Raw genomic sequence first — 13,064 nt, 5'->3', positions numbered from 1 at the left:
CCAGTCAGCTGTTGGTACAGTGCTGACCCACAGGAGGAGCCCAGGAACATTCCTTGTCTTCCCTTTCTCAGCCCGTGGAAATATGCAAGGACAATACAACTGCAAAGGCAGATGTATGTGGTGTAACGCTCCATACGGTGCAATCCCCATGTAAACATTTCCAGACATAGGCAAATGTCCTCAGGCTGACACCAAGGAAGTCATTTCCTGTACTGTTTTTTTTTTTTTTTTTTTCTTTCTTCCTGTGCCCATGGTGAGCTCCAAGGTGACTGAAACACCATCTGGAGGCTAACCTCCTTGAGGACAGGGACAGGGTTGTGAACCTCTGAGCAACCTCATAGGCCCAACACAGCCCTGGGTCTTCAACAGTGTCCTTTCTAGGAATATGAGTTGGTCAATTAATTATTGACTGGGTGCATGAGAAGCTGTAGGGATGGGCAGATCATTTCAGGGTATCATCATCTGAAACAGAAACAGCATTGTTTTAAGAGCCTGTCAAAGCCCAGGAGAAATATGGTACTTTCTTCTTCCTGTTGCAGGAGATGGCTATTAAAACCACAGGGCAGGGGCGCCTGGGTGGCTCAGTCAGTTAGGCATCTGACTTCAACTCAGGTCATGATCTCATGGTTCGTGAGTTCAAGCCACTCATGGGGCTCTGTGTTCTTAGCACAGAGGCTGCTTTAGATCCTCTGTCCCCCTCTCTCTGCCCCTCCCTTGCTTATATGCTTTCTCTCTTTAAATAAACATTAAAAAAAAAAAAAAAAAAAAACAAGCCCGCAGGATGTGAGACCCAGAAGGGCCATGAGATGACAAGTCAGCAGCTTGATTTGACCACTTCGGGCTGGTGGGGCTGACGTGCTTAGATGTGGAGATTGCAAGCCTTGGCCCACTCTCTTCTCTTGTTGCTGTTTAGTCTTCTTATTCTGAGGTTCAAAGAGACAAAGCCTATGGGATGTTTTTCCAGGTTCCAGAAAGTCCAAAACAGGCTGGGATCATGGGACTCAGCCTCTTCCAGGAAGGGCCGCACCAGATGAAAAATCAGGCCTGTGTTCTTGGCCCAGGCTCTCCTGACTCCAGCCCAATCTCAGTCGCACCCTCACACATTGAATGGGGGGTGGTTCCAGCCCCCCAATTCATCCAATGTCACATGGAACCTGCCTACTCTGGGTTGGCATGTCAGGTAAATTTTCTGATCAATATGCATTTGCCTATCCCTGTTCCACAACTAAGGCACCTTTGGTGTCATGGTGGTCTGTCTGTATCTGTTCTTATTGTCTCATGTCATCAAATGCTCTGTACACATTGTGAACATGTTTTATACAGCTTATTCTTGCCTTCTCAGTAACTGTTCTATGTCATTTAAACCACCGGTAATGATGGTCTTGTGTACTTTACCTCCTTTAGGTTTTTATTTTTTATTAAAAAAATGTTTAATATTTATTTTGGAGACAGAAAGAGAGACAGAGCACGAGCAGGGGAGATCAGAGAGAGAGCGAGACACAGAATCTGAAGTAGGCTCCAGGCTCTGAGCTGTCAGCACAGAGCCTGACGTGGGGCTCGAGCCCATGAACCGTGAGATCATGACCTGAGCCAAAGCTGGACACTTAACCAACTGAGGCACCCGGGCACCCCTACCTTACCTCCTTTAGAACCACAGGAAAAACTGATTGCTATTATTCCCATGAGAGTTATATAATAATAATAACTCTCAAGGATCTTGTCCAAGGTCACCCTGTAAGGTACTGATGGGCAGGGCCTCTGGCTCCTATATCAGCAGCCCTAATAGGAAGAGTTCTGTCCATGGTGTGTGGCCACCCCAGGGGCTACATGCAAATGTGTTGCTGTGGCTGCAAAGACGAAGCGACTGCAGAAGCTGGTGCAGGTGGGCAGGTGGGTATGGGCAGGGTTGGCCAACCAGGCAGGAATGCCAGTGTGGGGGCTGCTGTAGGATTGAGATGTAGGGGCTGGAAAGAGCTCCTCAGCTCCCTCTGCTGCCTGAAAGCCCCTTAACAGAGATTAAAGTCTTCTAGTCCATGGTGAGAGGTGTGTGTGCACATCCCAGCTCTGTTCCCTATTGACTGTACACTTACCCTCTGTGAGACTGTTTAATTATCTGCTGGAGATTTAAATAATATCTATTGTATAGGGTTGTGTGGATTCAATTTAAAAATACACAGGATGGGCTTAGCACTCCGCCTAGCTTATACCATTCAATAAGTAGTTGTTACTGTAAACATGCAGATGGGGGGGGCGGGGGAGGCCTGTGCTGCTATTTATGTTTCTGTTTTGCTTCTCTGGGTTTTCAGCAAATTAACACATACTGATTTTATAATAAAAAATGATTTTTTTTAAGACAGAGAGAGAGTGCAAGCAGGGGAGAGGGGCAGAGGGAGAGAGAGAGAGAGAGAGAGAGAGAGAGAGAAAGTCCCAAGCAGGCCCTATGCTCAGCGTGGCGTCTGATGCGGGGGCTCAATCCCACGACACTGGGATCATGACTTGAGTCAAAATCAAGAGTCAGATGCCGACTGAGCCACCTAGGCACCCCAAAGGGATTATTATTATTTTTTTTTAAAATTTTTTTCAACGTTTATTTATTTTTGGGACAGAGAGAGACAGAGCATGAATGGGGGAGGGGCAGAGAGAGAGGGAGACACAGAATCGGAAACAGGCTCCAGGCTTCGAGCCATCAGCCCAGAGCCTGACGCGGGGCTCGAACTCCCGGACCGCGAGATCGTGACCTGGCTGAAGTCGGACGCTTAACCGACTGCGCCACCCAGGCGCCCCATCAAAGGGATTATTTTTGATAATAATACCTACATTTGCTTTCGATCTACAACAGAAATGACTTACTGACAGAACAGAGAAAGACATCTAGATTCTTCTTTTAGGAAGTGTCCTTCCCTCCTGGGGAGAGCTAGCTTTTCATAGATTTTAACTACTGTCTCCAGCACAAGGCTAGATGCCCACCCCCACCATAGCATCGAGCAGGCTCTGACCCACACACCCTGAGCTTCAGAAGCTTGGACTGGTTGGTTGTGAAAGGTTGTGAAAGCTGAGGGGGAGGTGCCTTGGGGACGAGGCTTCACAGTCATGGTCCGTTGTGACAGAAAGAAGTGAGCTCTCTGCTGGTTGTGACTCAGCTCTGTTGCTTCAAAATGCACAGAGATTTTAGACTCTTTCCAAACAAAGGCTAAAATGTTAGGAGGTCCTGCCTCAGAGTGTGGGGCTATGAGAACAGTGGACAAAGGAGACCACAGAAGAGGCTGCCCTCGGAAGGGGGCAGGTGCTCACACGGACACGGGAGCCACAGGTGTCCAAGAGGAGAGCCGATGTCACCTGAGTGGTGCTTCCTCTCCATCTTGGCGTCCAAGAGGCCGCTGTTCCCTTGGCAAGGCCTAGGATGCCAGGCTGAAGGAGGCCGCGGTGCTCCCTCTGTATTGAGGTCTAGGTCAGCAGCTCACTTTAGAGAGTCAGTGGGAAACCTATGGCCCGAGCCTTTTAGGAAAGGACAGGGGTGTGGAAGAATGAGAGCAGCTTCAATAGTGGGCAGGGCTCCTCAGAGAGGCGTGGAGACCCTGGCTTTTCAGAGGGCATACCCTCAGCATTGTCAGGGCTTGTGAGGCTCAAGAGCAGGCGGCTGCATCCTGTTGTGCCTTTGAGGCCAAGGGGGTGTCCACACATGTGTCCCCAGAACCCAACACCATTTGTCCCGGTGGGCTACCTGTCAAGCATGCATAAAGCCAGGGCACCCTACCCTCTTCCACACAGCTTGGCCTCCCTGCCGCTGCCCCTCCAAGACTGAGTGTTTGCAAAGAGTAGTGCATTTCAGGAAATGAGCTGCCTGGGGCTGCTCAAGATATAGCAATGCTTCCCAACAACAACAAAAGCATTAATACCCACACGTATAGGAAAAGGAAGATATGATCAAAATTTGTACTAGGGCTTAAATAAATAAGGGCAGCACCTTTCCAGAGAGAAAAATGGTAGAATCTGTCTGCATTTATCAAACACCTATTATATGCCTGATACTCTGTGTATGTTTTTGTTTAATTATCACAGCAACACTATCAACAAAGTGCCATTATATCAGCTAAGTATCATTATCCCCATTCTACAGATGAAGAACCTGAGGCTCAAATGGGTTTTGTTAACTGCCTCAAGTGCACCCAGTTAGTTGGGAATTGAATCCAGATCTGTCTAATCTGTAGTCTTTCCAACAACTTTTCAAGTTAACTGGAAGGGTAGAATGGGAATGGGATGGGGGTGAGGTGGTTGAGAAAGGGAGAATGGTAAGCAGAGCACTGGGGACACTGGACATTTAAAAAAGCCGAGAGGGCACAGAGAAGGGGAGAAGGCAGAGTGGGGATGGAAGTATCTCAGAGCAAATGTGACCAATTTCAAAATGTCCAGATGGAAGGTGAACATCTGTAGCTTCAGTGACTCTATTTAATCTTCATTTAAAAAATCTGTTTTATTTTCCAGCTTCTCTTTGTGAACACAGGCACATAAGCATGTATTGCTAGGTTTGCAAACCAGGTCTCAGCTCCCCTGCGTGGCTGAGAGCATGCATGCTGAGCTGTCTGCTGCTGGTCTGTCCCAGCCCCGCACAGGGGCCATTTGAGGCTGCAAGAGATTCCACAGCAGATCCCAGAGCCTCCTTTCTCCTCCACCCTTTCCCATTTGCAGACCCATCATTTCATCTCAGGTGGAGGTACAGGTCCAGTATTTTCTTCACCAATTAAATTTCCTTTAAGGTGTGTTTCATTCAGGCCAGGTATACTTGTTCATTATATACGAGCAGGCAGCTGAGGGACTATCAAAATCCAGAATTCGCTTGGATTTGCACAAAGTCACTGTATGGACCAGTGGCATATGCGGTCGCTTCACAAATACATGAATTTCCCTGAAACTCAGAACTGACCTATCTGATTACAGGTATTGAATGGAACAAGTGACTGGGCCAGCGTCACATGGGCTCCCAGAGAGGACTAAAGTCCAAGCCTCTTGATTCCCAGACCTGTGGCATTGCTCCTCAACCACTTACTAATATCCTGCCCCTTCCTCCACCAAAAGAGAGAAGAGCTGGGAGAGAGAAGAGTTGGGAGAACAGAACCACCCATGTGGGGCCTCGAGGCTGTTGCTGCTGAAGTCATCAGGGCAGAAGTGCAGAGTCCAAAGGGTTAATCCAGCCTCTAGAGAGTTCTGTGGTCTGGGCAACCCTTGGCCCAGGAGGCAGGAAAGGGGCTTCAGAGAGAGCAGGTGTTAGCATATGTGGTGGGGGCTTGCATCCCCTGCCCTGAGGTCTCAACACTGACTGGACACTGAAATCACCTGGGAGCTTTAAAAATGATAATGCCCAGACCCCTGTTCCAGGGAATTGGAAGTAGTTCATCTGAGCTGTGGTAGCTGGCTAAATTTTAAAAGCTTCTAATGGGGCGCCTGGCTGGCTCAGTTGGTAGAGCATGAAACTCTTGATCTCAGGGTCATGAGTTCAAGCCCCACTCTAGGTATAGAGTTTACTTCAAAAACTAAAATTAAAGGGGTGCCTGGCCTCCCTCCCGCTGGGAGATGGATCCCAGCATCTGCCATTTCCCCTCTGTTAAATGAGAACATTTTCTTTTTATTTCTTTTTATTTTTTTATTTTAATTTATTTTAATTTTTTTTTAATGTTTTATTTATTTTTGAGAGAGAGACAGAGTATGAGCGGGAGAGAGGCAGAGAGAGCAGGAGACAGAATCCACAAAGCAGGCTCCAGGCTCTGAGCTGTCAGCGCAGAGCCCGACGCGGGGCTTGAACTCACAAACTGTGAGATCATGACCCGAGCCAAAGTCGGATGCTTAACTGACTGAGCCACCCAGGCGCCCCGAGAACATTTTCTTTTTAGAGAAAGGTTCAGGAGTCCGGCTGGGAGGTGGACAACCCCAGCCTGGAGCAAAGGTGACCGAGGTCTCAGTGGATCCTAGTGGAAAAGGAGAGAAAAAAGGGGATTGTGTCAAAGGACACAGTCAGGGTCACGCATCAAGAAGTAAGCTGTGGGGGCGCCTGGGTGGCTTGGTCGGTTAAGCGTCCGACTTCGGCTCAGGTCATGATCTCACGGTCCGTGAGTTCGAGCCCCGAGTCGGGCTCTGTGCTGACCACTCAGAGCCTGGAGCCTGTTTCAGATTCTGTGTCTCCCTCTCTCTCTGCCCCTCCCCTGTTCATGCTCTGTCTCTCTCTGTCTCAAAAATAAATAAACGTTAAAAAAAAAATTAAAAAAAAAAAAAAAAGAAGTAAGCTGTGAGTGGGGGGCCTAGGGAACTTTGTGTGCCCTGAGGCCAATCTCACAGGAGGAAGGCAGGATTGAGTAATATCCTCCCAAGAAGAGCCTCAATCATGGGATTCCAATGTTATCTGTGTGTAATGAGCAATGAACTAGAACACAGTTGCTGGAAGCCTGGAGCCGGCATGGGTATGGAGAAGCTGTTCCCTGGGATTAAACGTCTGGACACTTTCTGGAATTTCATTCGTTCATTCATTCATTCATTCATTCATCCAGTAGGGATTTCATTTACCAATTACAAAAATATTGATTGAGCAACTACCATGTCCCAGCCCAGGCACTGAAGCTATACCAGAGAATAAAACAGACAAAAAAAATCCCTCCCCTTAAGGAGCTTGTGTTCTAGTGGGGAAGACAGATGACAAACAAGATAGATAAGTGAAAATTCAGGAGGTTACACAGTTATGCATGCTAAGGAGAAAAAGTTATGCATGCTAAGGAGGTTACACAGTTATGCATGCTAAGGAGGATTGGAAATGAGGAGGGAGCTGTGAAGCTGTGATCCTGGCCCCACGGAAGGCCTCACATTTGCTCAAAGTAACGTTTGAGCAAGCGCTCAGGGGAAGGTGTGGAGGGAGGGGAGTCATGCAAGTGTCTGGGGAAATGTTTGCTGAGCTCCTGAAGAAGCACAGCCTGCATGGGCAGGAGACCCAGCACTTGGGTGGGGAAATACGAAGCGTGCCCCTCATGTGTTTATAAATGAAAACTGAAGATCATAATAAACTATATCCAGCAAATAGAAAACATATAGTTTCAAAATCCTCATCCTTTTGCATCTTCTTTCTAAAAAATTATTTATATAAATTATAGATCATAGTGCAGAACGAGACCACAGCAACTATCTGGTGTTAGTGTCTTCCAAACTTGCTGGAAGATAAGAATCCACTGGGCTGCTTGATTTAAAGATACAGATTCCAGCCTCCCCTGCCATCCAGGCAAGGGTCCTGGGGATCTGTACAATTAACCAGAGCCCCTGGTGATGCTGTGACAGGCAAGCTCGGGAGATACAGACAGCTCAGTCTTTGTGTTTCACAAATGAGGAAATCAAGACCCAGAGAGAGGGGATATCTTGCTCAAGGTAGAACTGATCATTCAGGCAGAGCCAGAAATAATACTCAGATTTCCCAACTCTCCCAGGTCAATAAAAGTTTTTTTTGCATAGCACAAAGATTGCTTATGATGTTAAAACTTGGGATGCGACAAGATACAAATCAAAAACAAACACCAGGGCAGACACCTGTTGGGAAAAGCAGATGTGCCTGGGTTGAGTAAGTGGCTTTAACCCATCCACCAAACTCAGCACTGAGAATTCTGGCAGCCAGATCTGCAGGGAAAATGGGCTGTGTTATTCCATTCATAGGGTGCAATAAACTGATACATAATAATTTCATTTGATAAGGAAAGCTTTTTCCTTTAACAAACAAAATTTAAAACCCTTCAAACCTTTGGCCTCCTATTATGGCAATTACAGGGGAAAAGGGAAAAAGAGGAGGGAGAAAATGGCAAAAGGAGAGATCTACTCTCCTCCGGTGAGAAATATTTCTTCCATGTAATGGATCTTATATGGGCGGTCTGGAGTTATACCCAGAACTCAATGGGCCAGGAATAACTATGCGTTTGAAGGGACCCCAGGATAGGCTTCTTGTAGACAGGTCTTTCTCTGATGCTGCCCAGTGTTCTTCACAGGAATGGGGTATGGGTCTCGAAAAGAACAATGTGACCTGTGACGAGTCATAGGACCCTCTAGACCTTTGTGGCTCCACCAGAAGAGAGGAATAATCAAGCGATGGCTCCTGAAGGGGTCAGCGGGACGCCTTCCTGAGGCCCCTTGCACTTGTGGCGTGTAACTCACAGCCCTTCTCGGCTGGCATGGGAGCAGTGTGTTGGGGTTTGTGTGCATGTGTGAGGGTGTGTACTGTACGTGCGATAAGCACCCTGCCACACACGTGGGAACTCGAACACCACACTGCTCCCGTGTTGTGTGACTGTGTGACCACATCTGTGATTGCAGTCGCTCAGGCAAACTGGTCTCTTGGGGAAAGAAGTTTCTCTTTCCAAGCCTGCTGTGCAGGTCTGCAAGGAGACGCACAATTGCCTTTGTCGTTCGTTCTTCCTGTTGCAGACAAAAGCCCTTTCAGTTGCTGTGGAATGTACAGAAAGTTCTGTGCCGAAGGGCTGCTGGCCCTGGCCTGGAATCCTGTAAAAGGGGATCAGTGTGGGGAGCTGGCTGCTTCCACCCCAGGCTCCTGCGCTCCGCCCAGCAGGCCAGCCTGCCAGGTATCGGTGTGACGGGCAAGTGCCAAGGGGGCCCCCCAGTGCATGCCCCCACAGTGGCCTGCAACAGCCCAATCTAACTGTGACCCTGACTTACCAAGGGCCTGTCGCAGGCAGGAGTGGCACCAGGCTCGGGGCTTTGCTACCTCCTTCTAACCGTCCCAGCTCTTGAGGCTGCAGTGGTCTGCAGCCTGAAGGAACTTGTCTTCAGACAGGACAGACAGGAGCTGAAATAGAGAAGCCAGGTCACTAAAAGGAGGGGGAGAAACTCTCATAGCATAAAAGCAGGACAACAAGGCCTCAACTCTCGGTGTTTACACTTTCATTCAAAGTTTAAATGGAACAACAAAAAATTACAACTGACGCTGTGTGGGGGGAAAAATGCGCTCACCACCGCAAAACCTAATAGTGGCACAAGTGGCCTTTTCTCGTTGCTGTTTACATCCCTGGGTGTCTCCACGGTTGCAGAGCCAGAAGACTCACCATGGGGAAACCTGTTGCCAAAATGCTGTGGGGCTGTGCTATTTCAGGAGGGCAGTTTTCCCAGGTTGCTATTATCTGCATTTTTCTAACCAGGGTTGGGCAATTCATAGGGTGCTGAAGCCAACGGGTGTTGAACTTTGTTCTAGTTTCAAAATGTAAACGAACAAGTGCCAACGGGAAGTGCCCAGGAACTGGTCTGAGCAAACAGCCCTGGGGGAGTCCCAAACATTGGCTTCCAGAGAGGGCTGGGAAACAGATTTGTGTGTTTGAAAGCAATGGGCATTAGATCTGTCAGAGCCTGAGTCCCTGGGGTGGACTACACAATTTCATAATCTTCCAAGCAGGGAGGAAAAAGCAGAGAGGAGAACAGAGGGAAGAAGGGTGTGGAGATCAGACTGGCTTTTATATGCGATCTTGTTTAAACAAGATTCTTATCAAGGAGTAATCCTAAACTTTGGTCTTTCTTATGATCTCAGCTCCTTGGGGAATGGGTATGTGACTTTTGGGTTCCAAGAGGGGGATTAAATTTCCTCTTAGCAATAAGAGCCACAACAAGCAGATAAGGTTGATAGAAATGGAGGAGGAATTCATTCGTGTCCCGTGGGGATGTTCTTTGCTCCCCACTTTTGGGATCTGTGTTGTTTGCTGCACATGGCATGCACCAAGACTGAGAACAAAGCCAACATCTAGTTATAGAGCAACATCTGATGGTACAGCTGTAATGTAGGTGCTGGGGGTGCTGGTTGTACGGAGCAGGGAGCTGTGCTACGGCTGTGCGAGAAGTGCCCAGTCCCGTGGTGGCCATGCGGGTGCAGGGTGTTAGTTTTTAAATCTCTATGGCATTGCTATTATGTGCCTAACGCACCGTCAGACGCTCTGGGAAAAACCCCAAGTGGTTGACATATAATTAACATTTTATTTATTTATTTATTTAAAGTTTATTTATTTTGAGAGAGGGAGTAGGGGAGGGGCAGAGAGAGAGGGAAAGAGAGAATCCAAAGCAGGCTCCACACCAGCAGTGTGGAGCCCGACGTGGGGCTTGAACTCACGAACCGTGAGATCATGACCTGAGCCGAAATCAAGAGTCAGATGCCTAACCGACCCCGGTGCCCTGACGTATAATTAAATGTGTCTCTACTGTATACTAAGTTCACAGTACTGTGCTAGAGAAGGAACAAATGTAGCAGAGAGGCCCTGGAGTGCGCGTCAGGTGGGAAGTGGTAGTCAGGCACTGGTATCCAAACTGTCTGGGTTTGGAGCCACACTTGGGTATGTTACCTTTCTTTGCCTCTGTTTTGTCACCTATAAAATAGGAATAATTCACCAGGGTTGTTGTGAGAATTAAATGTAAAGTGCTTAGCACAGTGCCTGGAACATAGTAAGTGCTCAATAGACATTGACCATCATGTATTATTATTTAAGACTCTGAGCCTTGCCCTGCAGGTGTTTACAACCTAAAGCGAAAGTAAGTAAGACGTGTCCTAAAATATGACATCTCAGGACCAGGTTATTGCCGATGAATGTGTTACAGATGTCAGAGGAGGGCAAAGACCCTTGAAGCAGAAGTCCTTAAGGCCTCAGGGAAGAGAGGAAGAGCCAGGCCTTCGGAATGTGGCTGGAATAAGCAGGTGAGGGCATTTTAGTTGGGAAGAAGTGGCATACACAAGGACTTGGAGGCAGGAAGATGCCAGGCCTGCTTGTACGGTGCCAGGTTGCTCTGGCTTGGCTTTAGCTAAGGTTTCATTGGGGAGTCATGAGAAAAGAAGCTGAAGATGAGGTAAATCAGAGCTAGGCAGCGGCATATGGAGTTTGAACTTTACTGTGTATGCAATAGGAAGCCAGCGGGAGGGCTTTGAGAAGGGAGTGGGATGTGCTCCTCCGCCTTCCAGGAAGGTGATCTGGGCTCATGCACTGAAGGATGTTGAGCCTATGATCACCAGATCTGCAGAGACTCTCATCAGCTTCAGCTTCCTGCTATCTAGTATGCCAGAGGGCAGGGCTGTTCAGTGTGTAAAAAGACCCTTTCTCCGTTTCTCCCGTTCCTGGAGCATTCAAGACTAGCTGGGAAGTGACCTGAGAGTGGGGATATGGTAGGGGGGGCTGCTGCCCGTCACCAAATGGAGCTAAAATCGGTGTGGCCGTGCTGTCCAATATGGCAGCCACTGGTCACGTGTGGCTATACAGCACTTGAAACGTGGCTGCTCCAAATTAAGATGGGCCATAAGGATAAAGCATATACTGGATATCAAAAGCTTAGCACAAAAAGATTGTAGACTATCTCAATAATATTTTTAATATCTTGGGTTAAAAATATGTTATTATTTATTTATTAATTCTAATTTTTTTAAATGGTTATTTATTTTTGAGAGAGAGAGAGAGCATGAATGGGGGAGGGTCAGAGAGAGGGAGACACAGAATCCGAAGCAGGCTCCAGGCTCTGAGCTGTCAGCACAGAACTCGAACTCACGGACCGTGAGATCATGACCTGAGCCGAAGTCGGACACTCAACTGACTGAGTCACCCAGGCGTCCCGGGTTAAAAATATTTAAAAAATTAATTTCACTTGTTACTTTTTACTTTTTTATGTGGCAACTAGAAAATTTACAATACACATGCAGGTCACATTATATTTCTGTTAGTCTAGAGGGATAGGGACTGGTTGATTTATGACATGGTTACTTATTAGAGCTGTAACTATATACTCTGTATTAGCCTGAGTAGGGTGCCTGACTTCTAAAAAAGCCAGCGTCAGATTTGAACCAAATCAGCATTATGCTCAGGATAAGAAGTTCAGGGAGGCAACAGTGTATCATTGCTTGCGGTCATTTCTCCAGACTTCTCTAAAAGTTGGCTTCAAAACTCTGACTTTGAGCTGTGGCAGGAAGATTGTAGGACACAGTATTGTGGAGGCTATGTTGAGGAGAAAGTCTTCACCCATGAGAGTAAAGGGAGAAGCTTCTAGGACACAAGGGGTGCTAGGTCATAGTTTCCTGGACCTTCTGTGGGTAGCATGTAGGGTGGGCCTGCCTGTGAACACTACCAATGCTCAAGGGTTAGGAGCTACTAGAGAGTCTGGGGTCAACAGGCCTCTGAAAACATGTTGTATGTGAAGGAAATACATGGAGCTGTTTTAAAAGCTTATCTCAAGGTTTTGTAATCATGGATAAATTTTTTTTCCTCCAGTGCTTTTCAGGAGTTTTCTAACTTTCTACAGTGAATAAATAAGTGAAAGAAACTTTTTTTCTTTTTTTTTAAGAGCAAGAAGGGAACTGTCGTAGGTTCTCCACAGCTACTCTTGACCCTTCTGGTCAAGAAGGGGATACAGACAAGACAGCTATAAGTCCCCCAGGCTCGATGTAAAGCAAGTCTGGATGGAGAGAGTTTCTTTTTGTGAGGGTTTGAGGGGATCCATCAGCAGCCCATGTAGGCAGGTCTGACTGCTGATGTGTGTTAAAGTTAAGGGTGTTCAGGAGACATGCAGAACTGCACTCAAAATCTCAGTGTACAAGAGACCATCTGTGTGTCCTTGGCAGGACATCCACCATTTCCAGGCCTCAGATTCCTCATGCTGTGTTGGTAAGACCTTTAAGGATACTAAATACTAGATAAATGCTAGCTATCACTACAATGGAATTTAGCCTTTCAAATACTCATTCTAACAGTAATGGAATGACCTTTTTAAAAAGTTTTCTAGGCTCCAAGAGGGGTATTTCACAAGTCTTTCTTTCCAGATAAAACTGGAAGGGGACAGGTTGCAGAAAGGCCTGTACAGAGATAGGAAGCTCAGCTACGTGGGTCACCCAGCCACACACATGCTCTGTTCCAATGCCTGACATTCCATTCCCCATGTCAGAGGCCCTGAGGAAAGCTTGTTGTTCTAGAATCTCTAATTAGGAAAAGCCAGAATAATGGTAAACATTTTTACAGGGTTCTGATATCAACAACCTGCCAGTCACGGAGGCCAAGAAAACAATACATCAGCCTCTA

The 13,064-nt window shown here is 47.2% G+C and overlaps 1 long non-coding RNA gene across 1 annotated transcript; it reads right to left on the bottom strand.

The window, feature by feature from the left end:
• Positions 1-5,828: 5,828 nt before the first annotated feature.
• On the bottom strand, positions 5,829-9,095 carry LOC123580758. Its single transcript, XR_006703447.1, has 3 exons — positions 8,986-9,095; positions 8,692-8,821; positions 5,829-5,960 (listed from the first exon to the last, which is right to left on the bottom strand). It is a non-coding gene; the product is annotated as an uncharacterized LOC123580758 (long non-coding RNA).
• Positions 9,096-13,064: the final 3,969 nt, after the last annotated feature.

The sequence above is a fragment of the Leopardus geoffroyi genome, chromosome A3, assembly GCF_018350155.1.
Source record: "Leopardus geoffroyi isolate Oge1 chromosome A3, O.geoffroyi_Oge1_pat1.0, whole genome shotgun sequence".
Taxonomy (NCBI): domain Eukaryota; kingdom Metazoa; phylum Chordata; class Mammalia; order Carnivora; family Felidae; genus Leopardus; species Leopardus geoffroyi.
Note: the sequence above shows the minus strand (reverse complement) of the source record. Positions and strands in the feature narration are given on the sequence as shown.